Source organism: Sander vitreus, chromosome 2 (genome assembly GCF_031162955.1).
Source record: "Sander vitreus isolate 19-12246 chromosome 2, sanVit1, whole genome shotgun sequence".
NCBI classification, from domain to species: Eukaryota; Metazoa; Chordata; class Actinopteri; order Perciformes; family Percidae; genus Sander; species Sander vitreus.
In genome coordinates, this window is record NC_135856.1 from 5,597,845 (window position 1) to 5,608,254 (window position 10,410).

Here is a 10,410-nt window from a genome sequence, read left to right on the forward strand (position 1 = left end):
CAAAGTCATGTATACATATAACTACTTTACTGCCAAGTACGATGACCAAAAAGGGGCATCACTTGTCTACTGAAGAAACACATTTAATACTAGAGCATGACCTCCATGTGAACGACTGTGTACACAAGCTTTTCTGATTTCTGAGCTAGTTCTGATTAGATGATGTTGAGCTTCCACACCCTGGCTACAACCCAAAAACAAACCACTAATAGGAAACAATATGATAGTGATTAGCCCTGTTCCTCCACTGGGAGGAAGACTCGCAGACAAGACCCAGTGACCTTTGCAGCAGGCTGCTTTAGCTACATCACCTCCACTTCTCCGCACAAAATGCTGGGGAGAATGCAAACTGATGCAGCAAGAGGTCAACAAAAACGTATTTCAAACTTTTGATCCAACACTTAACGGTAATGCAGGGACTGTCTCAACCCCCCCTGAACTGCAGCGTCAGACTAACTTCTTGTGGTCTGCTTGACTGAATGGACAAAAGGCAAACTTCATGATAATGAGAAAAAAAACCATTCAGGATCGCATATCTCTTCAAATACGGAGGATTTCTAGAACGGTGTGGTTTATTGTTATTCAATGTCTCGGTCACAACTGATCCGAGGCTCAAGGGAGATTTTGAATGGCTCGCTAAAATATAGCAGCCTACAGTTTATAAACAGTTGTCAAACTATTTCTCGGTAAAATTATAGCTTTACTACTGCCCACAAATTTAAGAGTTCATGTAAAAAATATATCTTTCATCTTTCAAGCTCTGGTCTACAGAAAAAGATACAAACAATCATCAGCTACTGTATATACCGCTCAGGCTGCAACTGATGACTTTCATTATCAGTTAATATCTCCATTATTATATGACTGATTGCATACTCAATGCTCAATGCAACTTCCAAGAGCCCAAAGTGTCCACTGCCAAGTGCTTATTTTGCCCGCATAACCGTTAAAAAGCCCAAAGGGATTCAGAGTGTAATGATATGAGGTAGAACAAAACTGCAAATCCTCATAATGAAGAGGCTGGAGCCTACACATTCTTATTTATTTCTTTAGGCTAGAGGCTAAACATTTTTATTTAATAAATTAAATTAAAGAAATTACATACTTTTTGTCAATGTATTATCAGTTGATCAACTAATTCAATTCACCATTTTCATTACACTTGCATACAACAAAACATAGTCTTGTTCCAAGACAGTGCCATGATTAGGCCTAATTGTTTAATCGACTCATTTCTGCACTACAGTATAACGATCATAAAAAGGTTTTATTAATTCACACAAACAGATAAAATACCCAAACATGTCCAATTGTTTAGGCAAACAATTGTGTTTGCAAAATGACATCCATGTTTCCCTTCATTAAGGCAGAATTCTGATTCATTAATTGATATGTAGTGCTTGTGTAGTCAGCCACAATTGTGTATTACAAGTCAGACAAAAAAAGTGTGCAATGAAAAAATGCTGAGTAAGATATCATGCCATAAAAGTCAGACTGATCAGAGCTTACAGCCACAAAATGTATCCCCCCCCCTCATAGGAAACTGTATAGCGACGTGTGCCTAGTTCCCACTACACAACTTTTACCCTGATTTTCAACTCGCCAACAGTTTTTTGGAGCTCCCCGACAAAAGCCCCAGTTCAAAGGCAAATAGGCTTTAGGCTCACCGCCCCCAAAGCATCGCTTAAGCACAATTTGTGTGGTGCCGGTGCATTGCAGACGCATTCCAGATATCTCACACGGAATAAAGTTGTTATTGCACCTAGACAACACATGACTACACTCCAACAAAGATTGGGCGACTTTGAAAGTCGTGTAGTGTGAACTTTACCATAAGTGGAATGAAAACAGTTGCTGACAAGCTGTGCATCACAGGGTGTTCATTTAGTTAAACCTGACTGAATAGCTGTTGGGACTGCTCTTAGTACAGGAGAACTTAGGACAGTCTGCACCAAAACCAAGGCCAACTTGAATTCTAGTTTAAATAGGATGGTAAACCTCCACAGCTGGAAAATGCCATCCACTCAGAGCACAACTGGCCTTAAATATTATGAAAATCAACAAACAAAAAAAGAACCTACTGATGAAACCAAGACTGGAAATAGCCTTGGGACCAAAAAACATCTCGACCAAATCTTTGAGAAACACGAAGAAGCTACTAGTTTAAATCCCTGCACCAATCATTCATTAAATAAATAAAAACCCTAAGGGAATGGCTCTTCAACAGCTACCACCCAGGTGTTCCTGAGCAAGGCTCGTCGAGGAAAAATGTACACTAAAAAGCATTTGATCACTAAAGTTTTGGTAAAGGTGGCCCAGGGGAAAAATTCACAGAGACCCAGGATTCAGGATGCAACTATTTGAAGGAAGTTGGATATTCCAGATTGGGGATAAAAGGGCAAAACTAAACAAAATAAAGACAACTGGCAGTGTTCATTGGTATATTTTCTTTCTTCTGTTTTAACATGCCAAGTATATCTGACTTGATTGGGCAATTTTCAGCTCTCCCACAAAAACATTTGATCATTAAAGTAAAATCTTTTGTTTTAACTTTTGCTGTTATTCCGTCAAACAGTACGGGCTATTTGGAGAGCCACCATTTCACGCCAAGGTTGAGGGGGAAGAGGTACAGATGTTGATTTCTACACATTCCATATGTGTTATTTCTAAACATCCAGAGTCAGTATACAGTAGTGCAGCAATCCCTTAAGCCTTTGTTGATCTGTATGTGGCGACACCTTTTATGTTATCTGAACTAGGCATGTAACATCATGACAATGCCTCTAGTTGCAAAAACTTACTTCACAACCACGTATTCAGTATGAATCATAATATAGTTCACTTTGTAAAAAAAATCCGCCTGGGAAACTTAGACAAGGCCGGTCTCGGGATAGTAAGATTACCAAAACAAGTCATTACAACTCTTTCACAACTTACACCAACACTATGGACTTAGTATAAGAGCATCTGAAGTCAATTTCAACTCTTTTAGTGGAGCTGCTCCTTGCAAAATAATGGTTGTAGGAAGCTTCCAGGTGTGAATGTGAGTGAAGCAGGGTACTGTAGCATGCATGCTCAGCAAACCTACCCCAGTTGATAAAGAAAGGTTGAAAAAAAAGTAAGATAAAGCAGTCCTGAGCTCCAGTCTAACGCCTACATAAGGGCAGCACTGAGAATAAAAAGGGCCATCAGCATTAATCATCATAATTAATTTTGACAGATATATGCATACTAAGAAGCCAGTGGGCTATGAGAAAGAGCAGAGCATGACAATTTGATACATACTATATGAACAGTTTATTTTATTTTTTAAATATATGGCTAATAATTGAAAACTCTGGACTACTGCCTACAACCGCAGCAAGCAAATCAGTTGGAAAAAGATACTTAAACATTTCCTGAATGCTAATATTAGTACGAGCAGGCTCTTAATTGCATAAACTGCCATAACAATATTATTAAGCTTAATTAATTGGGCAGCCACATTCTGGACAAAAAAACAATTAAGATTTTAGACTGCTTATTGGATTGGGAACACTTTGTACAATTTGATCTGAATAATATTGCCATCATATCAAAACACCATTAGCGCCAGAGTGTATAAATTACTGTTTAGTTTTCTACTACTTATTTTGTTAAAATCAATAATGTTTTGACATAACTTCTTGGCACATTATTGTGCTTTGACAGTTTTTGTCCATTTAAAGAAATCAATATGCATGGCACTAATGGCATAATTATGATTGAACTGAAGTGGCTCAGAGGGATACGTTCTCCATGCATTTTGGGTCTCATCTAGGATTTGTTTACATATATTACTCCTACTTTAATTAGTATGTCATGATCCTAATGGTAATGGATTTCTGTCTCATCCAAACAGGTTACAGTACCTAAGTGTGCTGATAGGGCAGCAGGATTAAGATGAAAAATTGCTGGTGTTGACCTGTGGACTGGCTTGGAAAACTCCAAGTACTAAAAATGCACGATCTGCACTGCCTGCGCCCTAACATCTGCACTGTTCATGGCCTTGAGCGAGCAATGGAAACGACAAAGTGTCCCGCTGGAGCTTCTCAGCGACCAATAGCAGATGTCTGTGGTGGTTTCCAGGTGTAGATATGTGCAATCATGTGAATAATAAGCAGGCAGTTGCTGAGACAAAGCATTTGTGTGAAGAAAGCCCTCAAGAAGAAAAAAAGGTAGCAAAACAGAAAATGATATGGTTAAGCTGATATTCGCAATAAGCCGCCAGGATTTATGATTCAACTTGAAAATAACCAGGAAAGCCTAAAAACTAACCTTTTCTTTCAGCCAAGTGAACTGCTTGACTCATTTGATTTTGACACACTGTGGAGCATTGAGATGTCAACCAAGCACGTCCTACCACCCACCTTTCCCTCGTCACGGGTCAGAGAGGTCACAACAACTTCCAGGAAACAAAGGGAAGTTTATTCACACCACTTGACCCTTGCCCTGCAGTCCCCATGAGCCCCATTATATGCTCTGACTTTATGCTAAACTATGTGTGTGTGTGTGTGTGTGTGTGTGTGTGTGTGTGTGTGTGTGTCCTCTACAACTTGTAAAGTTCATCTCCAGTGCAAAACTCTGGTTTACTTTATGCAAACATGCCAAAAAAAGTAACTTGATCACCGCAGCCAGCTTGCTTGCATATAGTCAATCCACGCAAATTTGAGTCAACACTAACACAAGCATGTGATATCAACATCAATCACAACCTAATCATATTCAGTTTCCTGGTTTTAGGGAGGTTAAAGGTGGCCTGTTAGCAAGTAGCAAGCTAACGCTAAGGCTAACACTTACATTATTAAAACACGTCACCTATGTATATAATTCACAAACATGCCTTTAAATCACATGTAATGCATTCCAGTCGTATGTGGCCTTTGGTTTAAAGACATTCAAGGCTGAAAATGCTGTATTTGCCGACACTCGTGGGTAAACAGGCACCAAAATATGGCTATAGTGTAGCCTCCCTTGAGCACGACTAGAGCTGAAACTTCAAAAACGAATTTTTATTTATCCACATTAATTATACATCAATTAAATCTCACATGAAAGACTGGCAGAGCCGATGTCTCGCCGGTAGACGCCTCGGGGAGGAAAAGAGCCCGCCACCAGCGGGGCAGCAGGGCAGTCAGAGCGTGCAGAGAGCTCTCGGTACCCCGCCGTGTGCCAGCCTCGATGCCCGGTAGGATCTGGGAGTCCTCGGCTGGCCCGGGCTGGTGTGTTTAGTGGAGGGAGTGAGGGGGCGGCAGCGGAAAAGGGACAAAAAGGGAGCTCTTCTTCTTTACCTTGTATGCCTTACCCGGTTTCAACTCTCTCCCAACACGCACACGTTTATCGTCAGAGAACCGGGTGCACGAAAGCTGTCACAAAAATAGTCGAGGGGATAAAATATTCAGCAGTTTAGCGCTCTCCCCGTCTCCCCTCTTCCCGTGCCAGCGCGGTGTGATGTCCGTTTAGACCGAGTTCCCTCCTCCTCCTCCTCCTCCTCCTCCGGCCGAATGGCAGCTACCGATACGGGACAGACACGCGTTGTTCCCCTCCAAAATGTCGCTTATGATATATCACAGCGAATAAATAATGTATTAAATCTCCACCAAGATTTGACTCAGTATCTACGCTACAAAGGCTTCGTTCACTTGGCTTAACTCCGATGTGAACATTTATGTGTTAACGTTTTTTTTTTTCTGTCGAAGAGGAGAGTGGGATCTATAGCGGTAGGCGATACTGGTACTCCATCTTTATAGCCGACATCAACAGGTCATCCCGGGACACAAATGCACTGCAACTGTGGGCGAGACAGACGGAAGGATCCGGCATGGCGAGAGAGGAGAGGAGGGAAGGAAAGTAGAGGGTTGGCTGTAAAATCTTAACCCGTTTACCGACAGGACATCGTGATATTGGACTAATCAACGACTGCTTTTCAATTAAGCACGTTAAGCAGAAAATATGTATTCCCCTCCCCAAACAAGTAGCAATAGTTTTAGAGAAAGTTCAGGAATGCAGGAGAAAGAAGAGCGGAGGAATCAAGTCACTCACCAAGGGAAAGGGGGGGACAGCCCGCGGCGAGGAATGAGTGAAGCCGGTTAAGTGGTTAAAGTTTGGTCTGTCCCCATGAGCCCATCCCCCATATAGCTAGCACAACTTTACCACCCCTATCCCCTAACAAAACAATAAAATAACAATAGCTTAACCCCCACTTCAACACACCGCCGCAGACCATAACGTTACACCACCCCTCTATACTGTAAATTCAGCCATCCAAATTCAAGAAAGCACCACCCCACACACAAACAATTCGGGGCTCGGATAACTGACCGACCCGTCTCGCCTGCTCGAGTCCGAACCGTTGTCCTCGGTGACCCGCCGTGCTCAACTCACCCCTTGGCTGTATTCCGCTGGAAAGTGTTTCAATGGAGGGTCAGCGCAGAATAAGCAGTCTAGTGTCTCCCTCCGCCTCGCTTCAGGCAGCCATTCATTGTGACTGTAAACTGTGAACCAGCAGCCTGAGCACGCACACAATTCATGCATACACATACATACACGTGCGCGCGTGGGGGCACGCACGCACTCACATGCGGGGCGGGGGAGAAGAGCGCAGAGCTATCGAGGAGGGGGACGCAGGGGAGCAGAGCGGGTTTTTTTTTTTTTATAACTCTCCAAGGGGCTGCAGACAGATCGCCGAGCTACCGATCGGCTATATTGACAGGTAGACAGACAGACAGATGGGGAGGCTTCTGCATCGTTTCATTACTTTTGCCAGTGCTGCAACGAATTAACACTGCACCTGTAGGCTACAGTAATTGGACTGCTTCCCATCAAATAGGTTCAATTATTATCCTATTCCGAGACCTTAAACTTCCCCCATAAAAACTATTATTTCCCCCCAATTTAAACTATGCACATATCTGGTGATACTTCATGCCAGCCAGCCTAAATAAAGCTTTGCCAGTGTAACAATTTGAACCAAAGTAAAAGGTGAGTTTACCTGGGTGGTTAAATCCATAGTTGTCATCACAGCCCTTAAATAGAATGGCTAAAGGGAAATTAGGCTCACCTCCATATTAAATGTGTTTTCCTCAGCATTACTTAAAATAACTTGGCATATGATTTTGGATGAGTAATGGCAGAAAAGTCGACTTTAGTGCACTTGAAATAGCCTACAGTTTTTACCATGCAGTCACAACAAAAGCGATATAAATGTAATATGCTTATATTGGGTTGTTTTTTATTTATTTTATTTATGGTATTTCATTTCATTTTTAGATGAGCTATTTTATTTTGAATCCAGCCTAAAAAGAGAATAGAAATGATGTCTTTAATGTACATCTAATGTAACGCGTATAGCCATAAATAAGCCTAACAAAACAACTCCTAAAACTAGAAGTAATGGGATTACACTTGAGGGAGTAACTGATTACAGGTCTGAGCCCACGCGCCGCTGCAGGCAGGTAGACAGGAAGCGTCCCCAGCCGACCCGACTGGCTGAGCCCCACCTACAAGTCCACCCACTCGACCCACTCTCACTACTCACCGGGCTGTCCTCTCCCTTGGGTGGTGGAACCGGACCGTAGAGCCGGGTGCCGCCGGTTCGATCCCGTTGTCTTAATGTGTGTGATAGTGCGTCTAGACTCCGGGCAGGTGAGCCCTCCGGGGCCTCAAGGCGCTGCGCACAGTGAATACTAAACAGGATGAGACTGCATTCAGGCACGGCACTGCGCTCCTCGCTCTCTCTCTCTGTCATGCCAAATACTATTAACTCTATAATTCTCCCGTGTCAGATGTATAGCGCCACGCTCTCTGGGCATTTATTGTCACAGCGCCCCCATCCAGATGTTCAGGCGTGTGTGCATACAGTAGAGAGGCAGATTGTTTTTTCACCCACTGTCATCCATGTCCTATTTCGTGGGAAATTGGTGCAAACTACTAAATAAAACAGCGTGATGGTGGATGATATGACGTGTACGTGTGACCTAATTGTGTTTTCAGTGTGGTCATGCATTTATTACACAGACATAAGCCTACTTATTATGAGGCAGTGGTAGAAGTGTTTTTATCAGGTAAAAGTATAGCAGCACATTGTACAAACACTCAATTACAAGCAGAGCTGCTGCAGCCATGATTTTAGTCCCCCAACATCCACACCACCACCCTTAAATGTCTTCTTTTTTTTTTTTTAATGAAAGGTCTCTCTTTTTAATTAGGCTATTTTGATTCTTCACATTTTATTTCAGGTATAGCCAACTCTCTGAAATGCTGTTTCAGGAATTAACTTATATGGGATCAATTAAAAAGCCATAGTTTAAGTACAGAATGTTATTATCAGCAAAATGTTGAAATACCAAATTCATTATGCAGGCAAGATTGGCTGTTGAGTTGTGTTAGCTTTATTGCTATTTATTGTCAGGCAGCATTATATGAGTGTAGCAGATCAACGTAAAGCTCATATTGTTTACATACTTTGGGGTAGTTTAATCAGTAACAATATATCATATTTTGTTTTTAAACATGATCATATGTTCTGTATGTAAAATATGAATATGTAAGTTAACACTGTCAAATAAATGCAGGGTAGTTGAGTATAAAGTATAGGCTAAAATTTGCCTCTTAAATGTGGTGGAATAAAAGTATAACGTTGCATAAAAGGAAAATATTCAAGTGAAGTGTCAACATTTTAAGTCAATAACCTATGAGTACATGTTACACCACTGGTGTTAAGATCACATAACATTGAAATGTACATAACCTGTACATTCATTTCAATTCAATATCAATTTTATTTATAGTATCAAGTCATAACAAAAGCTATCTCAAGACACTTTACAGAGAGAGTAGGACTAGACCACACTATAATTTACAAAAACCCAACAATTCCAGTAATTCCCCCAAGGGCAAGCATTTAGTGCAACAGTGGCGAAGAAAAACTTTCTTTTAGGGAGAAACCTCAGACAGACCCAGGCTCTGACGGTGCCGGTTGGGGGTGTGATGAACAGTGGCAATAATAGTCACAAAAAAGATAATGGGACTATGAATAGTAGTTGTAGTAGTTCATGGCGTAGCAGGGCACTGCAGGGCGTTACAGGGTGTAGCAGGGCACTGCAGGGCATAGAAGGGCACTGTAGGGCATAACAGGATGTAACAGGGCGTAGCAGGATGTAACAGGGCGTAGCAGGGCACTGCAGAGCGTGGCAGGGTGTAGCAAGGCATAGCAGGGCGCGGAGCAGGACCACGGCGACAGCTGCAACCATGATTTAGGTGCCACCCTAATCCAAGGAAAACTGCTGGGCGAAAAAAACTCAGGACTCCGGGGAATAAGCTCCCCAGAGTTAAGTTAGTAACAAGCATTTCTGGGACATGGATGCACACAGATGGAAAGAGAGAGGAGAGAGGAGCTCACTGTGTCAAAGGAAGTCCCCCGGCACTACAGCAAAACTATAACAGCATAAATAAGAGCTGGTGCAAGGCAAACCTGAGCCAGTTCTATAAGGGTTGGTATATGAATCTGACGACTATGTCTGTAGATATACACTCTCCCCCGCCGGTTTAGGCGAACGCTGCAACTCCTCACTCCCTAACTATAAGCTTTATCGAAGAGGAGAGTTTTAAATTTACTCTTAAATGTGGTGATGGTATCTGCCTCCCAAACCCAGACTGCGCGCTGGTTCCACAGGAGAGGAGCCTGATAGCTGAAGGCTCTGTCTCCCATTCTATGTTTAGAGACTCTAGGAACCACAAGTAACTCTGCATTCTGGGAGCACAGTGCTCTAGTGGGACACTAAGGTACCATGAGCTCTTCAAGATATGATGGTGCTTGACCATTTAGAGGTTTGTAGGTCAGGAGAAGGATTTTAAATTCAATCCTGGATTTTACAGGAAGCCAATGCAGAGAAGCTAATACAGGAGAAATATGATCTATTTTCTTAGTTCTTGTCAGAACACGCACCGCAGCATTCTGGATCAGCTGGGGAGTCTTAAGGGACTTATTTGAGCAACCTGATAGTAAGGAATTTGAATAGTTCAGCCTGGAAGTAACAAATGCATGGACTAGTTTTTCAGCATCGTTTTGAGACAGGATGTGCCTAATTTTTGCAATGTCCCCATTCCTTACATTGCCTGTGCAATGTGCACCATTTTTTTTAAGATGGAAAATGTACCTGGCCCTAGGTTTGAATAAATATTACAACTGAGATTTTGACTATTGGCTCTTTTCCAGACAGGGCCCCAATAACAAGTGATAAAGCATGGCCCCTTATGTCAGTTGATGTTGTGCTTATGTTAAATATTACCAAATTAATTTGTATTTGACAAACAGGCCTAAATACACAGCAATCCCGGGTCCCATGCAACTTGCTACTTATGCAATCCTTGCTGACAGCAGTGAAAATGTAG